At 37.8% G+C, this 24,230-nt stretch overlaps 1 pseudogene; it reads left to right on the forward strand.

Annotated features, from left to right (window-relative positions):
* The first annotated feature begins 358 nt into the window (after nt 1-358).
* Nucleotides 359-24,230, forward strand: part of LOC141918808 (kinesin-like protein KIF20B) — a 38,609-nt pseudogene continuing 14,737 nt past the window's right edge.

Consider the following 24,230-nt stretch of genomic DNA (forward strand, 5'->3'; position numbering starts at 1 on the left):
CAATATGATTGTTTGGTGGTTGTGGTTGTTTGGGGTTTTTTTAATTATATCTTCCTTGTCAGACATGGGTTTTAGCAAGGTTGTGGTATATGTATAAGGCCTTTTCCCTGGTAAACAGTTGCTTTGCATTGGAAGAAGAATGGCTGGTCTTGTTTCATCATGATGTGAACCCCACTGCAGACCCCCTCCCCAGCTATCAGAAACTTGCTATGTAAATTTTGAACAGGATAAAGAAAGCTTTCTCCTTAAAGAAACTGCAGCTATCAGTTTGAAATTGACTTGTCTTATATAAGAGACTTCAGAAGCTTTATGTTATGTGATCAGAAAGCAAAAAAAGGGTTTTATTTTATCTCACAGGATGGAACAGAATTTGGATAAGGAGGACTTTTTCAGACCATCCTATATTGCTGGTGTTGAGCCGTTTCAAAGACCTGCACCAGGAAGCGTAGAAGATTTTAAAACAGATCTCTCTTTGGTTTCTTCAAGCTCAAACACAAGCCAGGTAAGAAGGCTTTAATGTTTGCATTGTTTGGATATTTTTTAATAAGCTTAGTCTTTTTATCAGTAAGAATAATCAGAATTTTACAGAGAAGATGAAAAGCGTCTTTAGTGTGTTTTTAATCTGGAGGAGATACGTAGGATTAGACTAAGTTGTGTGGCACTGCATTGATACTTCACTGGGTGCATCAGTCTTCTGTGAATGAGGCTAATTGCCAGCTTGGAGCAGCTTAATCATAGAATGTTTTTGTGGGTTTCATTCTTGATCTCTAATTGCCTTAATGTTGTATATATGTGTGTGTGTGTGTATATATATATACATGCTATATTACATGCTATATACATATTATATACATATTATGAACTCTTAAGTTGTCACAGCGAACGTCTGCAGGGGCCTAAGCACTTGTGAAAACTGATGTAGTGAATTACTTTTGCTTCCCTCGTCATCAAATAAATCTGTTCAGAATAGCCTGGTGAAAATAAAACTGCCTTAACATGCTAGCTATCCAATAAAGAATCTAGTCAAATTTCTAACTTCCTTATTTTCTTTTTTTTTTAATTTAAGGGGAGCAGTTTGGAGCCTAAGGAACACATACAATTTGCCTGCGTATTAGGCCATTTACATCATCGGAAAGAGAAAATGAATTGCAGGTGTGACATTTATAGAGTTTAAAAATACCTTAAACGTATGCTTGGGGTTTTTGTTGGGTTTTGGGTTTTTTTTCCACTGAGCTTTTCATACTCTTTTCATGCCTGCATTGTTTCTGCTTCCTTTTAATAGAACTGTGTTTCACTTGAGGATTCAATAAGCATCGTACTGAAGCTTCCCAAAAATTCTTCGAGCCAGCTAAGTGAAAAAACTGCTGAAAAGATGATGCAGAAGTTCACTTTTTCACGAGTAAGTTCGCTTTTTCACGAGTAAATGAATTGCCTTTAAAAGTTTTTAATTTTTTCCTGGAAAAATTGTTTAACTTACATTATTTAATAGCAAGCAAACTAGATTTTTAAACTGTCAATAGTCTTTAAGATTATAAACATACAGAATTTGAAGGATTCTTTAAAAGTCTCTAGTGATTGCTGAAACAAAATAAAGATGTTGCTTGGTAATGCTCAGGTGTTTGGACCTGAAACAACTCAAGAAGAATTCTTTGAAAGTACCATGAAGCAACCAGTGCAAGATTTGCTGGATGGATATAATCATCTTATTTTTACGTATGGCGTTAGAAATACTGGGAAAACCTACACATCCCAAGGTATAAGTAGAAATGCGTTCTCCTTGAATGAAGTTCCTTTTTTTGTTTTTTTGGGTTTTTTTTGAGAGGGTTACTTCTAGCAGAAATATTGTAACTCTTTCCTTTATTTAAATTGTAGGCCCTATACGTTGGCTTCTCTTGAATAATAATAAATAACCTTTGAAAGTCTCCTTCCATAACAAGTATCACTAAACTGCCAACTGACAGTCACTGCCAGAGTTTACATACAGTGTATTGCTTTGTAAGGCTGTAATAATTTCAACCAGGTGTGTGTGACTTCTTTTTTTCCTCCAAGTATCTAGAGGGAGGAGGGGGGAGTTAAGAAAATGTGTTCTATATATCAGAATGTGAAAAGTGTGTAAGTTCAGACTAATATTTTGTTATTTTTTTATCATTATTGTAAAGGTCATACACATCTTATATGCATTGTCTTCAGATAAGGAATAGTATTTGTGTCTGTTTCAGTTATTACAGGCAGAGCATAAATAATTCGAAACATATTTGAGTACTTCCAAGTACTTCTGCCTTGTCTCAAGTTTCTGAGTTTATCAATAATATCCTAGGAGACCTTGTCTCCTGATGTACTGGTCTGTACTGTTAAAGCTCAATATCCTTTCTGGTCAGAAGATGTCACTCTTTAATTATTTTTCAAAGCATTTTAACAAATAAGGTGATTTGATATACGTGGAAACAATTTCTCCTATAACGGAATGGCAGTTCTAGAGGCTATAATGCTTATTTTATACACAGAAGTAGTAGAAGGACAATGAGTCTTGTGCCATATGAAGTTGATCTTTATTGAAGTGACATTGTCTTCTAAGTGATCTTCTGTTAGGTAGATTATAACTAAAGACTACTGCCAGTATTTTCAGTTATCATTAATCTGGGGCAATAATGGGATGCTCTGGCCTAATAAAGAATAGGTAAGTAACAAAACCCAAAATTCCTAAAGTAGAGTCCCCCACGCTTGACTAGTTCGGGCTATATTGTGTGGGTTTTCAAGAATTTTTCATTCGTGTCTTTTCAGACTCTGGAGACTTTTTCATGGTATTCTATTTTTCTAGGACTTAACTATTGACTTGTGATAAGAACTGTCAGGGCAGAGTGTTGCCTACGGGGTGCCGTGATCTCCTCTTCTGTTATTCCCAGTATTGCCAATACAGCCTTTCCTTTCTGGCATTACATGGCAGTCTGTGTTCAGTCAATGGCAAGGGACTTCAGTGGAGGATGCAACAGTTTTTTAGGGCTGTTCATTGTTTGCCAGTGACTGTTACTTTGTTCATGTGAGGTTGAATTACAAGTGGCGTTACAATAAACAAAAAATTATGAGTAGATGAGGAGAAACAAATGTAATCCAGCAGTACTTTAACTTAATATGTTATTCGGTTCCTAGCTCAGTGTTTGAGTGCAACTACGTTTTACAGAGGTTCTGACTTGGGCAGCGCAGCTAGCGCTGTAACTGCTGAAAGCCCGTCTGTCTCAGGAGCAGTAGGAGTTATCAGAGGCTGGAAGATAATGCTGTCAGTCTGAGACAGGATCGTTGTTTCTCTTCCATTCTGCCCTATTCCCTCTCCTCTCTGGTTTAGAAATCAAAGTTAAGTGAACCCTTTTTAAACTTGCATTTGGATTCAGAAAGATCAAGTGTGCACTGAGGCTTTTATTTGACTCCTTTTTGCCTTTCAGGTGCAAAAGTAGGATGCTTTGGTAGGAAAGGGTCTGGGACAGGGAAAGGAGTGAGTCTTCACAAGGCTTCTAGAACTTTTTTGGTAGGGTCTGTGGAATTAGTCCAGGACTGCAGCTGAGAGGGGAGTCATCAGTTGTATTTCCAAATTACTTCCTTGAGAGAGAGAGAGAGTGAAGGCAGCCTAAGAAATGCAACTGGAAAACTGCAAATCTCTGTTGAATGTGTGTTGGTTGTGGTTGGTTTGGTTTTGTTTTTTTCATTAAGGCTATGTTTATGCAGAACACCCCACCTGTTTCTGCTCCTCACTGTCTAAGGGGTAGAGCATGAGCTGTTGCTGAAAGCCAAATACCTTTCGAAACACTCTAATGACATTTCTGTTACCTGGAGAATACAGAAACCCACTGCTTCGTGCTGTAAGTGGCCTCCAAATTCCTCATGTATGCCTTGAGATTAGAATTTCTTATCTTTCTGTCTTTGTTTATTTGTATACCTTGTTCACAGTAATAATTAAGGTCTTTCTTTGGTATGTTGCTTTCAGGGACAGAGGATGACGTCGATATTCTGCCAAGGACTCTGGATCTGTTGTTTAAAAGTATTCAAGGGAAGCTATACACAGCAATGGACTTCAAACCCCATCGGTGTGGAGATTATATAAGGCTGACTAGAGACCAAGTGAGAGAAGAAACCGCTATTAAAAATTCAATACTTTGCCGAACAAAAGAGGTAGAGGAGCACTTCTTTCTGTACTGATGAGTACATGCATCTTTAGAGAGCTCAGTGCTCTTCATTTTTCAGTGGGAAGCAACTCTCTGTATTTAAGTATGGATGTGTCTTTGCTGTCAGGTAGCTCTTCAGATTAGCAGCAAAGTGAGCAATATTGCTGGTGAACCCTGTTCTGTGGATTTCTGCCTTGTGGCTGAATACTTGATAGAATGTAAACACTGAGCTTTTTTCTATAGCTTGGGCATCTGATAATTTATCCTCTGGGGTTACTGGTGCTTAATATGGATGGAATGCAAATAGTCTCACCATCTGTGGGGATGCTAGTAGGTCTGCTCCTTTAAACAATTTACTCTCTTTCAGGATACTTGACAGAAATGAATGATTTTTGGGGTTGTTCCCCTCTTCCAGTCTGTGCAAATAACCTCAAAGGAAGGAAGAGGTTTTTTTGGAACAGCAGAGCTATAAAGCTGTTGGACTTCTAAAGATTTGGATTCAAACAGGTTTCTGCTGGACTTTATTCTTAAACAGATCACTGTTGAGTAGTCCAGAAATACACTTCAGTGCCTGGAATTCTAAAGCTGTTTAGTCCAATTAGAGTTACGGGGATTGTATTTTGTATAAGCGTACCTTCTTCCTGGTGTCTTTAATTCTGAAATGAATGCAAGAATGTAAGAAAACTGAGCATATGCTGGGAATTGGAACTAGAAATGGATTGCAGTGCATTTTTTATGTTTAGTGAAAAGAATTAAGCATCTCCCTAGTGGTATGCTAGGTTATAATACAGTGTTGTGACTGTTGTGGGATGGAATATATCTGTTACCTTGATTGTTATCTGAGTTAGTTAACTAGAATTCTCCAGTGTGGAAGGCAGGAGGCAGCAGAATTCTTCAAGAGTTCACTTCAAAAGCACAGGCATATGTTCTATCTAGGTCTAGCAGTCTTTAAGGGCTTCAGAAAAAACGATCATGTATGTGTCCCCTGTAGTTTTGCCACTAAATTTATAAGCTGAAGTATTGTTCTTGTAACAACAGTTTTCAAAGTTTACACCTACTTCAACAGAGAGAGGTTTGGGTGGGTGTTTTATGTGTGTAAAGCTTAAACCTGAAAGTTTTGATTACATACGTATTTAACTATTTCAGGAACCGCTTTATGGAATCCCAGCTTTATATGCCGTATGCTCTTGACAAAACATTAAAAAAACCCAACCCAAATCACACCTGTTTTTTAATCCATGTTTCTTCTCTTAAGCATACTGGTTTTGGTAGACAGGTCGCACTTCTTTGCAGTTCTCTGCCTAAAAAAACCAAACAACCAAAACTAAGAGTGGGAATGGAGTGTATGTGTATTAACCTCTATCTGTAGGGATTTGTTTTACCTTTCTTTTTTTTCTTTTTTTTTAAAGATTCAGCAGAAGGAAGTTTTCCTTCTCTTTCTAAAACCTAGGCTTTATTTCAACTGTGATACTACTACATGATACAGGCTGTAAGTTGCTCAGTTTCTTAAGTGAACAAGTGTTCTATGTTTACCTCTGTTTCTGAGAGTTGACCTAGGAAGCTGTAAGATATGAAATTCTGAATTAGCAAAATACCAATAATAAAAATTTCCAGACTGTCTAGATTCACCAGGTTAAAAATAATGTGTAAACTACAACTGGACTTCTGCAAATCATCCTGTTAAATCACCCTGCTTCTCTGCGGGGTCCCACCCCTCTATTTTTCTGTGGTGAGTTTTCCTCTGGCTCAGCGAGCTGAAATGCTCTCTACTGTGATAGGGCCTGAGGTGAGGGGGGTGTCAGGAACAAGTGTTAAGGTAAGAACAATCCTTTCAATAGGAATGTGCAGGTGCATTGAACTAGACATGATGTGTAGTCAGGATCTTTGTACTGGCATATTGCAACGACACTGTGTTACTGTCCAGTGGAGCTGTTACACAAGTAACTGGTGATGTCCTGCCAGAGATGTGTCTTAAAGTCTCTGTTCTCTTTTGCAGGTAGACCATTGAGAGAGCACTAACAGCAGAGCACCAGTTGGTTATAAGGGTATGTTTTATATTAAAGAATTGCAATTAAAGCAGGCAAAGAAGCTTTCTTAAGTTCAACAACTGACTTCTGGCCTATGTTAATAATAAAATGGCTACTTGACATTTTTATATGCCAGTGAATTGGATAGTGAGTAAGTTATCTGGCCAGAAAACACAAGGATAAAATGGTTAGAAGTATACCTGAACAGGGATTAAATGAGATGAGGCTATGGCAAGGAAAAGTAGTACTACTTATGCTATGGTCTCTAGTGGTATCCTGACCCTGTATGTAATCAGATAAACCTAATTCTGGCATTTAAAAACTACCTAAATACTAGGTTTGCTTTAAAATGTTGGAATGTCATGTACTTGTCGGTTTGATTCTCTATCTTCTGAAGACATTGAAGAGACTTGAATAATTCTAACAAAGCTGCATGTTTTTGATAGAATTTGTAAGTGGGAAAGGAAGTGGTAGATTAGATGTCTGGCAAATATATAGGGTACGCATGTGACTTCCAGATATTTAAGAAAGGGGAGAAAAATTCCAAGGGATTTTTGTCTGGGGTAAGTGCTTTTTAGAAGGCTGCTGTAATACCAGTTTTTTCTTATTAATTTTTTGAATGAAGTTCATTTTACAAGGTCTATAATGACGTGTAATATTTTGTACTTGGCAGGTTTGGAAGAACTCTTAAAAGGCTCAGAACAATCTAGCACAACTGCGAAAAATCACATGACGTTTTCTCTTTGGGTTTCATTCTGTGAGATTTGCAATGAATGTTTTTATGATCTATTGATTCCTGTATCAACTGACAAGAAAAGAAAAACACTACGCCTTGCTCAAGACATCAAGGGATGTTCTTATGTAAAAGGTGATTAGAATACATTGCAAACTGCCAAACGTGTAATTTGAAAAGTCAGTCTTCCTGTAATAATGTTTCTTTCTAGGTTAGAAAACTTCTAACTGTATTCACTGTGGCACTAGAAATGTCTGCCTTGAGCATGAAAGGCAACAACCTGCATACACAGAAGTATCTGTGCCTTTAATAGTGTTTTCTCTCTATTCTTAACTGTAACTCTTAAAAGCCTGCGTGCACTCCACTGCCTTGATATTCCTCTGAAATGGGAGAAATATTGAGAACAATTGACAAATTTTTTAGTGTTTTGGTTTTTTCCATTTTCTTAAAAGACTCCAAATTCTTACCTATAGTTATAATTGGCTCAACAGTTCTATTTTTTAGTATTTTCTGTAGAGATACACTTCAGAGAATATGTGAGAAAGTTCAGTCTGACTGCAAATTACATTTTACAGTACTCTAATCAAGCGTGTGATGTAATTTGTTGTGGGTTGGGCGAGGCGAGGAGTTAGCAGAACTCTAACAGTTCAGTGTTTGTTTCTGGCCATGGGAAAAACAGCTTTCAAATCCTGTTTGAGTTGTTATGGGTTCTTTGAACAATCAAGACCCCAATTCTAGATTAAAGGCTTTTTTGTAGGTATTTGGCCTGCTACTTTTATCTTTCATATGCCAAACTATAGATTCAGAAAGCTGAATCAGATGATAAACCCAACTCCTTCATTTCTTCAAAGACTAGAAGATGTGTGAAGTAGGAAATAGTCTGCTTTGAGCTATGCTTCAGCATAATCTCTTTTTATAACATTTGGAAGTATAAGGCTGTTCCTGATGTTACTGAGGAAAACCAGCTACTGATTTTCTTATTTTTCTTGGTCACAGCTGGTATTTTTGCTAGTACAATTTTGGTGACCTCTAGTTTAACAGAGGCCATAATGTTCATATTATAAGTTCCATTAGTAGCGTTGTAGGTATTTACTCGAGCCCATACCAAGATGACATACAGTCATCATACTGCAGACAGAATTCTTCACTGATTTTTTTTTTTTTTTTAACTTGATGGCCCTGAAAGATGTCTAGGTGATTTCCCCCCCTGCCCTCAAGATCCTAGGCTAAACCAGAGAAGCTGTCCAGGTAGAATTCTGCCTTGATGAGTATGAACATAGGGCGTTCATGCTCATATTAGACCCTGTGCTTTGGCTTTTCAGAGCGCGGGCTAAGGTTGCTCACTTAATTTGGATGGAGCATATTTCTGTGTGCTAATAGGATGAAATGATGAGATATATGTGCCCTTCCTTTCCCATGGAAGGAAGAATCTTGATTTTGTCGTCATATAATTTCTGTCTGAAGCATGCTTAGTAAAATGTTTTTATGTCTCAAGTAAACGTTCTTGGTGTGCGTATGTTATCCCTTAATCCCTTCTTTCTTTTTGATAATATTTACAAGATTACCATGTTTGTTCTTCCTAAAGATCTGCAGTGGGTTCAGATTTCTGATTCTAAAGAAGCTTTTAGACTTCTAAAACTGGGGTTGAAACACCAGAGTATCGCGAGCAAGAAACTAAATACTTGCTCCAGCAGAAGGTGAGAAACTTTTTGAATAACATTGGGCATAGGATGGTGTCTGGGAGGAGGGGGGAGCTAAAATATGGATTGTGGCTTTTAGGAGGGGAAGAGGTTTTAACAGGGTCTAGATATCTAGGTTTGACATCCTTTAGCACTATGTGACCCAGTGCTTTTAGTCAAAAGGATTCAATCCTTCAGTAAGATGAACATGTTCAAAAGCTAACAGTTTTATCAAATACTCTCCTTCAAGCAGAAGCACTTAGCTTTATTCCATCTAAATGTCTGAGGAAAAAGCAAAATAAAGGCTACATAAGCATCTCTTTAAAAGTTTGTATCTGATAGAGTATATGCTTAGAGAAGTTGACAGATTCAACAGTTTTGAACAGATGTTGTGGAGGTTAAAAATATTTTGAATGTATTTGTCTACTTTATCACTTCTCTGCTGATTTAAACTTTTCCTTTTAGTCACAGCATATTCACAGTTAAGATACTGAAAACTGAAGATTCGGGAGCACCGCGAGTGACCTGAGTCAATGAGTAAGTTCAGAGCAGAGACCCTCTCTTTTTTGTGATGAAATTGTCAGTTATGGTCTGTGTTGGTGTGCTGGTACTGGGAACTGTCAGTTATGGTCTGTGTTGGTGTGCTGGTACTGGGAACTGTCAGTTATGGTCTGTGTTGGTGTACTGGTACTGCACTATACACCCAGTGCTTCCTGATAGAAACTCATGCGTGTGTGGTGGTTTCCCCACTTCCTACCATCACACAGTTCTTGGCCCTCTACCTCCAGCCATCAGGCTGCAGCGCTGTTCTGTGCCTTGTCCCCTCTGTGCAGCACAAGGTTCTGTTAGCCTGCTGTACACCTGAACTCCTCTGAGTCCTCAGAAGGAAGAGATGGCGGGGGGGGGGGGAAATAGGAGGTGTGTTGGGAAAAGGTTTGTCAGGAAGTAATGTAAAATTTGATTGAGAAAACAACATTGAAGAGGATGGAAGTGTTTGTGCAGATTAAGATCAAGAAATTCTTCCTCTAAAAAAAGTGATCGTTTTTAAAAGTGAATAATTTGTGCATGTTCTAAGGTAAATAAAGGGAATTCTCCTTATCTGCCTTCAGACTGTCACTGTGTGATCTTGCTGGTTCAGAAAGATATGCCAAGACCCACAGTGAAGGTCATAGATTGAAAGAGAGTGGAAATATAAACACCTCTCTTCTGATGCTGGGCAAGTGTGTTAACACACTCAAGAATTGTCAACAGTCAAAGTAAGTTCTTTTACAAATTGCAAACTGGTTGTGGCTTTTAGGTACTGCCTCCAATGTTTAAAAGCTATTGTTTAAAATATGCAATGCTAACACTAAGATTTTGGCAGAAACAATGTATAGAATTGTCGATCTACCAAAGTTATCTTAAACTTGCCTTGTTTTGCTCTTTAAATCATCAGGTCTAATCTCCTTTAAGCATGCTATCATATATTTTAGCAATTTAACTTTACTCCTCTGAGCTTGGTTTATCAAAGAAACAAACTTTGGAATAAGTTTAAAATCCCCTTTTCACTAGTGTCATAGTAAGAGTCAAATTTTTAGCCTTTTATTACTCCTTATGAACTAACTCAGCTGTCTACGTACTTCTAGTGTAACATTTTTTCATCAGCAGAATATTGCTGTGCTATCATAACTGTGCACCATTTGACAAAAATTGTCTGGCTTTAATAAATACTGACGTAACTTTTAACACTCTCCTCCTGATCCAGCTAACTATATGCAGACAAAAGAAAGCCTTCCTACTATTTATGCCCTAGCTTGGGGATCTAAATAAGAGTGAAATAATACAAGAAGTTAGTTGTCTAAAAACCAGTATGATACCTAGTCACAGCTGGATATAACTGTCTAGGAACTGCTTTCTCCACATGTTCTCATTTGCAGATCTATTTCTGTCCCAGAAGTTAAATAAACTCAGTCTACTGATTGATGTGCTTTGCCAAATTCACTTACCCTGTCACACTGTTCCTGACAGCCTGTTCAAAGTCTGTAACACCTTAAGCTGAAAGAGCTTTGCTAGTGTGTGTTCCTGATTATGTTTTGTGATGTTACAGTCTGTCTTATTTTCCTGTTCTTTCCAGATAGGAAGGATGCATTAAAACTAGCAGCTGCCTAGAGGGCTGTTAATGTATTCAGAATGTCTTTTTCTGATCCTAATAACTTGGGATTTTAACAATGTAGAAGAAATGTTCTGAAGCATGATCTCTTAAAGTGTTAATACCTACCCCTTGCAAGTTGAATAGGAAGCAGTAAATTTCTTAAAATTATTTTGGACTGTCAGTCCTGCAGCAAAGCTACTTATGAGCTGTCTGTGTACTCTGGTAGGAGTGTCACTGTCTTCCTGAGTTCTGTAGCACTGTTCATATAACTGAATAGCTGTTATGTGTCCAAAATGCAGCCAACTTATTTGGTGGCAAGTGTGCGTTCAGTCATGTTTTAGGAATTCTCATAAAATTTCCTATAAGCATCAAAAACTACATCCCCAGCTATTAAATTCAAGTGCCAAACTGCTGGGAGATTAGGAAGAAAGTTCTGAAAAGTATCTCCATGTGTTTGGTGTATGCTCATTTTCTTGCCTAGGCACTTGCTATTGTCTGTTCTCAGAGGCTGGATACTGAGTGAGAGAGATCTCTGATGATGTTGGATACTGCATGCCTAGAACTAGACATGTTCTCTTCGTTAACGGTGAAAGGAAGAGAGAGGTTGGGGTATGGTTTGGTGTAGCAGGAGGCTGTGTGACCTGCCCAAGGCTAAAGGTCGAACACTCCCTTGGTTTAGGTGCTCCCCCGATTGTATTGTTGTAGCCTGCCTGAGATGATGGCTAAAGCCACAGTCCCAACAGCACACAGTCTCTCTACAAGCAGCTGCATCTAGTCCAAAACATTTTTAAATGATTTAAAGACTACTGCTTTAATAAATATTTTTAAGTCTTCATGCTGGATAGCTCTTACACTGGCTGGACATTATTAAGCATCTGGTCATCTGTTCTTTTGTCTTTAAAGGTTGCAGCAGCACATACCCTTTCGGGGAAGGAAGTTAACTCATTTCCTTCAAGGATTCTTCAGTGGAAAGAGGAAGGTATACATGATGGTAAACATAAGCCAGTGTGCTTCAGCATATGATAACACACTCAATGTGTTAAAGGTCTTGGCCACTGCACAAAAAGTAAGTGTGTTGCAGTTTATCTTGATCTGATTTCTGATACCTCTGATTCGCCTTTAAAGAGCAGGTTCCCTCACTTCTAAGAATACGAATTTAGTTACTGGATTTTTCTGTCTCATGTTGCAATCATATTTTCTGATTGCTCCTAGTCAGGCTTTATTTCCTTGTAAAGCTTTTAAAAAGGCTTTGTTGGGACATACATTTCTTTTTTTGTGGAAGTGGGAACATGTCCTATTAAAAATCCATAATTCCCATAAAATATCCAGCCTGACAAGACACTTGTTATATTTGGAAGAAATTCCCTGAGATCTGGGTGAATTTTTCTTCTGTAGTCATAACATGCTCTCACCTAGGAGCAAGTCTAGCTGCCCCATATACTACTGCTATCTTAATTTGGAATATTGCTCACCTGAGGTATATAGGTTGAGCACCAAACAGAATTTGAAAGTCATCTTTATGTCCTTAGGAGCTTCAGTGGGAAGGTGGAGGTTAAGCAGAATGAGTAGGAGTAAGTGCAGTGATATAACCCTGGCAGAGTTGGAAGACAAAAGTATTGGGGATCAGTGCTGCAGCCTTAATGGAAGCCATGGAAAACTTCTGTTGACAGTTAGATATGTTCAAAGGACAAGAGATCCAGGCCTTTAGAATGTGGGCTCATCTAAGCAGGTTAAGTACAACACTGAAAGGAGCAGACTGTAAGGGTGATAGAACTGCTCAAGAAACAGAATTTGTGGGATGGCATTCATGTAATGCAACTAGAAACTCAAAGTATAGGAAATACAGAAATCTGTTGGTGTGTGAGGTGGCAGCCCTCTTGTAGGTTGTCAAGCTAGTGAAACTTGGTGTTCCTGCAATCCAAAGAAGGGTTAGACTCTAAAGTGCCTCCTTTGTACTCTAGCTGGAAACTGGTCTGAGCAGTGACTCTGAGCAGAGGATAGGCTGGGGGAGTACTGTGCTCAGGAGACCTATAGGGAAGTGCAAGAGGTGTATTTTGGAAGTGCCAGTAGAGGATTAAAAAATACTGAAGACTTTATTCTTTGTTTTCTGAGTAGGTTTTAGTGGACACATCTGTTCTTGTCCAAGATCAGTTGTTTGGCCAGAAATCAGTAACATCATCACTACTCAGTCACACTAAAATGCCAATCTCAAGGAAAAGAGTTACTGCCCCATGGGACAGGAGCTTCGAAGATGTGATCGAAGATGACAATGACAGGGAGGAACAGCATATGTCAAGAGAAGAAGCAGTGCAGAAATCTGTAGAAAATACAGTTCTTATTGGGAAAAAAAGAGGGTATGGTATGTGCCAGGGCTATGTTAAGAATTAGCGTAGCATGGAGTCTTGAAGCAAGGTATTATTCTGGTTTTCCCAATCTCTCACTTTTTTTTTTTTTTTTTTTTTTTTTCTTCTGATCACCCTTATTCTATCTAAATCCAGCATTAAGAACTAAAAGTGGGATTACTCATCCTGTGGTGCCTGTTGTGGGAAAACTGTATAATGTGTCTGAATATAGACTAAGCAGTAAGAATTGCAGATTTGGCTTTCTCTCCTCCTCCTGTCAATGCACAGCAAATATTACCTGCTTTTAGCAATACAAGACTGTTCCTCTGTATTCTATGCACAAGAAAACGCTGAAAACTGTTCCTTAAGCAAATTTAGTCACTTCTAGGGAAGATGAGGAGGGAACAGAGGACTAGAAACTGTTTTATGGAGGTTTCATTAATATTGCCCCAAAAATGAGCATCTGGAAAACAAGATCCAGTTTCTGTGGAGCTTAAGCCTGTTTAAGACAACTTCAACAATTCTTGTAATAAAATGGATGTTCTTTACAAATGTCTGCTCTGTGCAAACTTAAAAATTGCTGTGTTAGTACCAAAGAGATATTTTGATCTACTCATAAATCTTCCTGTTTATGAATAAGCTAATAAAAGAACTGGAAGAGCTTTTTTCAGGTGCAAGAGTAAAGTGGTGTTGTAGTGTTTGAGGAATGAGAAAAATCTCACTTCTGGGAAACCACTTCTTTATGAAAAACTTAATAACAATGGTAATTCTAGATGCTGCTGAGTCTCATAGAAGAGTTGAGCAAACTTCTTGCTGAAAAGAAGAATAAGTTACTGCTGTAATTACAAATTCGTGAAGAGGTGACACAGGAATTTGCCCGATATTTTGCTGAGCAGGAAATATATTTCAAGTAAGTTAGCTTTAAGTGGTTTTTAAAGTTAATGATTAAAAAAAAATGAAATTAAATTCACTTATTTCTTAAATCTGTCTCTTGGCTATAAGAGACCACACTCTTCTGCTAGACTTACTGCCTCTGTTAATAGATCAGTTTCTGTTTGGACTATGAGTTCAGGAAAAATACTGTGTAGGAAAGGCTTTGATTCTGGGGGGGATGGAGGGGGGTGTGTGTGTAATCTGTCAGCAGTGTTCCTGCAGAGCTTTCCCTAACAGAAGAGCTTTGATAGGATGTCTGTAGAAAGAGTGACACTTGCACATTCTTTGGTTACTGCAGTCTTAGTGGTACTTCAAATGGGTATTCTGGCTCAAGAAGCTTAGAAACAATGCTTGTAGTTAGGTGTCAGCCATAATCTGTGTATATATGTCTCCCCCTCATTCTTCGGGAGTGTGTGTGCAGGAAATAGACTTCTGTTTTGGTGCAGGAACACCATTTTGTGTATTGTTCTATTGTGCCAAAATAAAGAAAAAAACATCTTTGTTTATAGGCAGCTGTACTAATAACTTCTTAGCAGCTCATGCTAGCTAGCTTTTATCTGACTTATTTTTCCTACTATAGTGAGTGCCTTTCTTACGAATGAGAACGGCTTGAAGAAGATGCTGACACACGCCTGGAAATCTTCAAGGAACTTGTAGATGGTTATCTTGAAGACATGGATGAAGAAAATAAACTAAAGGATCAGCCTTGCAGTGAACAAGCTGGACCTCTGGTGTTTTTATCCCCCTGATAACATCCCTTTCACTAACTACCTGTTATGGTGATGGTACGTCTCAAGAATTAGAAGAATGGTTTCAAGGAATTGCATGCTGTGTAACTGTATCCTCAGCAAGATATATTTATCATGTTAAATAGGAGTAGTTGCTGTGCCTCAGATATGCATTTAGGAATCTTTGGGGTTTTCTGCATTTCTGCAACACAAAGTGAAAATTACTGTGTACAAAGAAGCTGGGGGAAAAGCTGCAACTGTGCTATAAACTGTTGCATTAAGTGCATATTTAAGGTATTTGAAGCTGAATTCTTAGGCCCCATATATGGACTGTACTGGAGTGGTCCCAGAGACTTTTTTCCTCTTTAGGTTATTGTAGCTACAACTGAAGCAATGACAATTGTATAGACACTTAAGCATAACTAAACCCTTAAGTTGAGGCTGGTTCTTGTGAGTTTGGAACCCTTTGTTTTTAAAAAACAAGGAGGAAAGATATAAAGTCAATGTTTTAAGTACAACTTAATTTGATAAGTTACCACAAACTTATTTGACCTTACAAACTTTTACTGATATTTGAAAATTTTGGATGTATTCATTTTAAAACTGTTTGCTTGCTGTGTTCATTCAGTGTTCTCATTGGGTAAAAATGCTAGCTTTTATATTAAATTTGGAGGGGATGCTTTTGTGGTGATATAAAAGGGAATGTGATGATGGGCCATTAAATGCTTTAAAAATAAAGTATCTGTTCCTTGATGCTGGAGACTTCTGTGTGAAGGTAGACAGAAACTGGCAATCCAATTGCCTATGAACCCACAAGATGGCTTTGAAGTCAGAATTAACTGTACTTAGATGTTTGAGGACATAATGGTCTTCCAAATTTTCAGTAGAAATAGTGGATATTGTGTAATTATTTCTATTTCTAAAAGGATATAAATTATCTTTCAGAATGAAGAATATGGCATAGGGCCAGGCACCTACATTGATCTTGAGGGCATTACTGATTCTCTGCAGAATGATGTCATTGATATCAAAAAGCAGGCAGAAGAAACACAGACACGTGGTGTCTCTGGAGGACCCACAGGAAGCTATAGGTTGGCTTGCAAAACAGCTGGGCAAAACTACCACTGAACTAACTCAGACCAAAGAAAAGCTGACAAAGAAAACCAATGAACTAATCAAAATTGAAGAAGAGTTGACACAGAAAACCAAAGGTGAGCTCTGTGTGTGTGTGATGTGAAAGAAAAAAGAAATGACTACTGTAAAATAGTAGTTGAGCATTGTAAAATCCAGTTGAGCAGGATTTTGGAACCAAATCATATGTATAGAGGTGATAATAATTGTTTTGTGTATGTTCAGGTTGAACAATTGCACAGGCCTTGATTATTTCATTTTTAAGACAAAACTTAAAACTGTCAGTTGAAGACTTCTGAATTGTGGGGTAACACGTCAACATTATTTATTCGTGATTTCATGGTTATATTATGATCCCAGCACTTTACATTTTGCTGATGCAGTGTTTTCAGGTATTCTGTGGAACACTGATAGATAAAAGTAGCAATACCTCATAGTATGATTTCAGCAGAAGTCTCTTGACGTGATCTATATTTTATATGGGTTGCAGGGCCCAATTCTATTCAAAAAACCCTAAACTTTTGAAATGTGTTCTGCAAGTAGAAGCCAACACAAAAAAAAATGAGTCTATTCAAAAGCTACTAAAGGACCAGGAGATCTGGAAAAATGGATTACTGAGTAAAATATGTAATGGCTGGTTATTTGATGCAGGGTTCTTTTCCTGTTACAGACTCTGAAATGCAGATGATTAAATCGGATGAGTCTGCTGAGCAGCTTAAAGAACCAACTGAGGTAACTTTCTCAAAAAAAAACTTGTGCAGAATTACTTGCTTTAATACAAAATTTCGGTAGCTTAAAATGCTGTTGTAGTACGTTTCTAGCTTTTTTTATATCAAGTTTAGCTTAACTGATCTTGCTTCTAAATGCATCCTATAGTTCAAGAATTTAACATTGACTGAACTACTTTCTTTTCTAAGCAAATGAATACGCAGAATAAAAGGATTCAAGAACTAATAGATATTGTGGAGCAAAAAGATGATGTTACCATGAGACTGCAAGATTTGATATCCCGTTTAGAAAAAACCGTGAAAGACTATGTAAGTCTGAGACATCTTAATTTTCTGTTTACAAAAAAAATCTAAATCTGTGCTTATAATGGACTTGACTATTTTGGAAAACTGAAATTTTCTGTAAGTAATGGCTTCTTTCTTGAAATGGCAGCAGGTGAAGTTGGCATTGAAACTGAAGTTACAGCAGAATGTGTGTGGAGGTGTGTGTGGAAAATAGGACTTTTGGAAGCAGTGATCTGGAGTTATTATTGGAGGACTGTCGATGAGACTATGAAGAGCCACTCTAATGAGAAAAAAAACCCCAACACTCAAACTGGGAGGACTTTAGCAGTGGGAGGAGAGGGATTATGTCACTGTCTTTTTATTTTTGCCTGAATGGAAGAGGAAGGAAAGGAGGTTTTGCTGCAGCAAAAGGTCAAATTTAATTGAAGTTAGAAGTTAATGTGAGAAGGACAGTGATTGTGTAAATTGCCAACAAAAATCAGTGTGTTCCCTCTACTACCACCATGCACACGAACTTTTTAAGGCAGAGCAATAATATGAACGTGTTGAGTAGAGTTTGAACTAAGAGTGGATGGCCAGGGTATCTCTGCTTTTGATGCGCTCAATAAAACTTGCAGCTGGCTAGTCTGCTGCTAGCTGCTGAATGCCAAAAGACTGGCTTGGCTACATGTATACAGGTTAGAAAAAAATCAAAACATGCAGTTAGGTGGTTTTTTGAGCCTGATGCCCAGTAACCTGAAACGTAGTTCTGAGAACATTTTAAATTAAACATAGGCAGCACTCTGATCCCTTTTTCTCTTCCACTGTGAACTTAAGGCTTTGACCATACTTAATCTTCTGTTCCCTCTCTGCCTCCGAGCACCTTAGCTTTTCAGTAGCAGGAATGCTCAGGGTGATGGCAGTTGTGATGACTGCTTCCTATCACTGCTCCTTCCAAGAGAAAGGCTCCAGCTCTGTCCAGCGTTTCTATGAGACTCTGTGGCATGAAACTTAAAACGTGACCACAAACCTCAAGTCTGTTCTACAGATTATTTGTTTTTAATGAATTACTTAGATGAGTGATTGGTCCTTGGCAACCAGCATGGCTTGCCACATGTGCCATCTTGTGAGTAAAGAAACTTCATTCTTAGTCAAATATATAGTCTAAAGTATATATGACAGAACTGACTAGGCTTTCAAATTGCATCAGATCTGTCATGATAAAAATGATCTGTGGCTTTGCTGAAGGAGGTTAAAACTCCCAGCTCTACCAACCATGACAAGAAAGTGGTGAACTTGTAGAGCTGACCATTGGCCCTTTGAGCAAATCATGAATTTCCTCAGCTCTTTCGACACTGGATACTTCAGGTGGTAAACTTGTTTTGCATTTTGTAGTTTCCTAGTCTCTTGCTCTACTTTCTGTACAGTGCAAAACATTGTGCTTATTACTGTCTGAAGGTGTACCTGCTTTTTGCTTGAGTAACTGATCTGTAACTGACTTGTTCTTCTGACAACCCCTATACAGGTTACCCAGATAGATTTGTAAAAATATTTGCATCTAAAGGATTACTAAGGCTTTTAAGTGCTCACTTGGTAAAACTTCAAAGTAATTGATCTTATTTTAACACAGGACAACACTGTAACTACCATAAAAAGAAAACTCGCAGAAAAAAACTCTAAGGAAGTGATTGAAAGCAGCCAATTCAAGGATTGTGAGGAGACTGTATTGGAAGTGGGAAGAAAACGTTGCTCTGAAAGTAAGCCTATTGTGGAAAAAGAGCCACCTGCAGAGAAAGGTAAAATTTCTACCATCACTCACAGGGGGCCTTCCAAAAAAACTTGATTACTATTCCAGAACAGAAGCGAAAAATTGTGAAGTGTAAACGTTATGTTGTGAGGAGAAAATCTACTATGTTAAACTGTAAATCAAAGTAACTGTTATGTAAATATCACTTTTGCAGAAGGTCCTATACTGCTCACTCCTAAATGCTTAAAATAAACGTTAGTTTTTAGACTCTCCTTTCTGCTGCTTTTTCTCATCTGTTAATGTACTTGCAGACTCAGCTGTAGTTCTTAATTTCTTAACAATTGTTTTTGGACTAAACTTGCTGTTGCTGGACTTCTGGGAGAGTAGCATCCCCTGCTCAAGTTTTTTTAAAATTGCCTACGCAAGCGTCAACGGTGTCAGCGAGTTACTGATTGTTCACTCATACAGCACGGACTGTGAAACTTGATGTTTCATGCTGTATGCGTGCTGTGAACACACCAGCTTTGCTGAAGGTGACAGTGCTGGCAAAGGAGAAAAGCTTTTCACTTGAATGGAAGTAAAATTATTTTAAGTCCACAGATACATATTTTGTGCAGCTCTCACGTTTGCACTTCCAATCTTTTTTGCTTTCCTTGCTTTATCTGTGAGCTTACCAGTCTTTTTAGAATGAGGTGAATAAACCAGCTACAGTTGAAGACCTTCAAGCATGAAGGTGAAACTTAAAAGGACACCACTACTTACGTTATCCATTTCATTAAAGTCTATTAATTGGTGAGATTGAGCTTTATGGGACTGACTTGTGCAAAATGGTATTTGTAAGATCTTCAGGACAGAGCTGGGCTCCAGTTTATCATAGAACTATGGAAAGCATATGCCAGAGGAGAATGAAAGATCTTCCCTTTGTATCCCTCACTTTCTTGCCTTCTTCCTGCAGAATAGGTGCAAGTAAGAAGATCTTCCAGGCAATTGTTTGGGTGAGGATAGGATAGAAAAAGAGAATAAGGTTAAAAATGGGGATCAGAAAATATCTATCTCCATAAAGAGGGATAAAATATGTTACAAGGAGACTTGTCAAGTTCACATGATCGCAGAAAACTGAGGATACAGATGGTGAATAAACTGAATGCTGGACTGTCATTCATCACTGCAGTAAAAGAACAAGGGAATGCTCAATCTAGAAGATCAGTTTAAGTTTATGGAACACAGCACTTCATGCCATGGGTAGTGAACTTCTAGTATTTGTTGCCCTGGGAGGTGAGAGAGACAGATAATTCTCAGATTCCAGGAGTGGTTAGACAAGCTAACGGCCAACAGGTTCATACATAGATACTGACAGGGTTAAGCAGGGATTTACTGTCTCATGTTCCTCCAACATTCCCAGGTGTTCTATGTCAGAAAAGGTTTGTGGAAAGTGGCTGGGCCTGCCAACAGCAGCAAAAGGAGGCAAAATATTAGGCTAGGTCAACTGATGGTGTGTCATCCAGTAGGGCACTTCTGATGTCTGTGCAGCTTGTTCAAATACGTGTCATTTGAAGTCTGTCTTAAGAAAAGCTTCTGTCTGTACCAGATGCATTTCTGATTTGTCGCTACCTTTTTTGGCTGGGATGAATACTGGATCCTAGCATGACCATTTGATAGTGCCAGCTATATAAATGTTACAGGAAGGGGGTGAGAACTGAAGCTGATGTAGACTCTTTGATATATTATATAGTAGTAGGTTTCTTATCTCATGACTGAAACTTGTTTAAACAAGCAAAAAACAGAGAAGTGATAGCTCTTCTCAAACAAGAAGTTAGTTAACAGTGCCAATTAATGACAGCACTGAGATTTTATTGGGAAGAGCAGGCTCTTCAGTCATGTTAAATATGTTTGATATGTGGCTGTTGAGAATATAAGGCATCTAATTTAAAAACTGAGTTACTAGATGTTCTGTAATGATGAAACTTATATATACTTACATTTAACCGTTCTTGTTAAACATACTTGGTACAATAGAAAAATGAGCGCAGGTACATTGTGATGGCTTTGTTGTAGAATTTAGACATGCTAGTGGCCTATGACCAAAGCTTATTTTGTGAGAAGATAGGTTATCTTGTCTTGAGGTTCAGGTTTTTGTAGTCTTCTCTAGGACTTGCCTCCCATGTTTTGGGATGGGATTTCTTCCTTTCTTAGTACTTCCTACATAAGAAGCTTCTGCACTGAATATCATGCATCTTCTTGCACTAGTATTTATCCTGCTTTGCTACATGATTGTGGTTGTCAGTACAAAGCATCTCGATCACCTCTAAATCCTCTTATGAATGATCATACTCTTCTCACTATAGCTGTTGGGCAAAACTCTGCTACTTTTTGTATCTTGGCACCTTAGATCGCAAAATATGTCTTAAGACATCTCAGCACCTCTCCGTTTTAGTGAAGTATGTTAAATTCATGTCCAGTGTGAGGAGTTTGTAGTATTTTGTCTGATATGTTTTCTTGAGACCACACAACTAGGCTTTCAGAGAAAACCATCTCCCAATTCCAATTTTTTCATCTTGTAGTATTTAGAAGCATGGCTTTACAAGCCAAAGTAAAGCTGCTGTTTCCTCTGACCTAGCAGGAACACTTGATACATCTAATTAGAACAGAAAAGAAAGGGTACAGAAAAGCAGGAGGAAAAAAGTGTCCTGTAGAATTTGATCCCTCTAAAAATAATCAAAAACCAAAACCTGAATTGAGGTGGAAACCACTATTGCTAATGATTCGGTATGACTTTTTGTTAGTGACTCTATAAAACTTGTTGGATCTGTTCAGAGGATGTTTCCATGCAGTACACATGTACCCGTGTGCTTAATGCTCCCAAAGCGAGATGACTGCCAAACTCCACCTTACTGTAGTTGCAGTACTCACAGAAATCTATAGTATCACTTTGGAGTACATAGCTGTGATGACCTAAACCTCTAGTGATAGTCAGGCTTGATTTTAATACTAAAACATACATGCATGTTACTAAATGGACACAGTTGGATTCTAAAACAGTGTAAAATATAGCTGGAGTCAATTTTGAAGGTGGTGAAATGCATATGATTTTACTTCAGGGAAAAAACAGTCTTAAGCTAATAAAATGTTTATGGAAATTTGGGATCGTGATGGAATGTTGTAGATCTTTCTGGGAGAACCTTACATGCAACACATTAGGTGTGGGCATAAGTTCTCCTGAAAAAACTGAAAAAAGAGAAGAAAGTCCCAAACACTAAGCAAAAAACTTGTGCTGGATTTTTAGCTTCATTTTTAAAGTAAGGGCATATTGAGTATGAATGAAAATTCTCAGGAAAGTATACAATACCATTGCTTTTCTAAGTGTAAAATGGGTGATTGGCTGTATTAAAAGGATTGTTGAACCAGTGGAAGTGGAAACTAGACATAACTGTGACCATTATCTGGCTCATAGATATTACTACATATTAGTAAAACTAGCTAGATTTTTCTATAGTGGTGCAGAGTAGAAGGCTGGAACAGAGCCATGGCAAAATGTTCTTTAAGGCTCCTGAACACCTCTTGCTGCAAACCACGTCTATAAGCCTAAGAGGCACCTACTGCATTTTAAACTGTTCAGAGGGGCTTTACTTCAAGACTTCAAAAAGCCATGTGATATAAGGGTGTGGCTTTCAGATGGTGACCATTTTCCACATAGTAATTGCTATTTGGCAGTGCTAGTGACTTGTACTACTGATTTTAATCATCCTGAACTGTTGTTTTGGGTTTGGTTTGGTTTTTTTGTTTTGTTTTTTTTTTTAGGAGGTATGAAGGAGAGTTGGGAAGATGACTCTCTGGATCAAAAGAGAACTGAATATGTGAAAGCAAATAATACTGAGAACTATGCAGAAATACTAGCACTGAAGGAAAGAACTGAAACCTTGGAAGGGCAGCTAGCTGCACTTGAAGAACAATGCAGAATAGAAAAAACCAAAAAAAGAGTTCAGTGGGCAAATAAAAAACTTGAATCTCAAGCTCTCTGCTTCTGAAGAAAGGGCTTCTGGCTTAGGTGAAGAACTTCAGCAGTGTTGAGCTGACTATCAGGAGATTGTTTCTGAATTGGACAAACAGAAAACTATCAATAGGGAACAAGAAGAAAAGATTATTCAGCTAAATAACAAAGTAGAAGGTGCTAAACAAAATATAATTTATAAAGTGCCACTAATTAAAACAATGCAGTCCAAAGTAGATGAGTTGTATAAATGTTAGAGTCTTACACTAGGGATATTGATTCAGTTGATCTAAAGGATTCCTTAGACTCTCAGAAAGATGAACTGGAGAGAGCTCAAATGAGTCCTGTGTGCATGGAGTCCCAAACTGCTTCTACAGCAGCTCTGGGACAGGAGAGCTCCTTTCATTGCAGTGTTGAAAGCATTTGGGAAGAATGCCAAAACATTATTAAGGCTTCTTCACAAAAAAGTCAGCAGATTCAAGAACTACTTCAACAAGTTGAAGACTTAAAGAAGGGACTTGATGATGCTGAGAATTGCAATAAACAACTAAAAATAAAGTTAAATGAGACTGCAAATCAAGATCATCAGTCCACAAAGGAAAAAGATCTTATGAGTCAGTTACAAGAGCACATCCAGAAGAAAACCCAGGATTTTGAAAAACAGGCTGCAGAAGATCACAGAGTAATTGCAGAGTTTGAAGAGGAAGTTACCAGCTCCAAGGGAAAAATAGGAGAGCTTGAATGCTTCTTGGAGGCTTTTAGAGCTAAAGATGACAGCATAGCAAAGTTAGAAGAAGTACTTAAAGAAAAAGAATCTATTATTTTAAATCTGGAAAGTAATACAGTAGCTCTGCAAGAGGAATGTGCCAATTCAGACAAAAAACTGGAAGAATTAAATGATCAGGAAGCAAATCTAAAGGAGGAAGTTGTGCAGTTGATGAACAGCTTGCAGAACATGAAACACACTCTTTAAGAAAAAGAGAAAAATGAGGATGAGCAAATACAATCTATAGAATTGTAAGTAAATAATGAGATAATTCCTAGCCCTTTGAGAATAGACTCAAGTTAAAACTACCCTCTGTGAACATCAATTTATTTTGACATAACACATCTTCATGTTTGTCAACTTTATTAACCAAACTGCTTAAGAACTTTTAATGCACTACTTGATTTCTATATTTGCATATTTTGCTAGCTATGTTTTCCTCACCTGTTTCTGTATTCTTTCAGAAGTATAGATCTAAATCATGCAGAACTATTGTAGGGGCAAACAGGAAATGATGAATTATTTGGGGATTTCTGACAGTATTATGTTACATACCCTTTTTGGAGGAAATGACGTAGTTTAATGTTATATGCTGTAACTCGTATAAAAGCAGGCAATGTTTTCTTTAGAAAGGACTGAATGGTAAAAAGGAAAAGAAGAAAGGAAAAAAAAGCCTAGTAATTAAACAGTAAACAGCCGGTTTTGGTAATAGCTATTCTAGGTGAACACAGTATACTATAAGAACTTGAAGGAATAATGGGTGTAGGAGAGTAGAACTTCCCCAGCCCCCTCTAGTTTTTAAATCTTTAAGAAATAAGAGATTAAATGTATCTGAGAGATTATATTTGCTATGTGGCAAGGAAATTGCAATGATGTAAA

The sequence above is a fragment of the Strix aluco genome, chromosome Z, assembly GCF_031877795.1.
Source record: "Strix aluco isolate bStrAlu1 chromosome Z, bStrAlu1.hap1, whole genome shotgun sequence".
In the NCBI taxonomy this organism is placed as follows: Eukaryota; Metazoa; Chordata; class Aves; order Strigiformes; family Strigidae; genus Strix; species Strix aluco.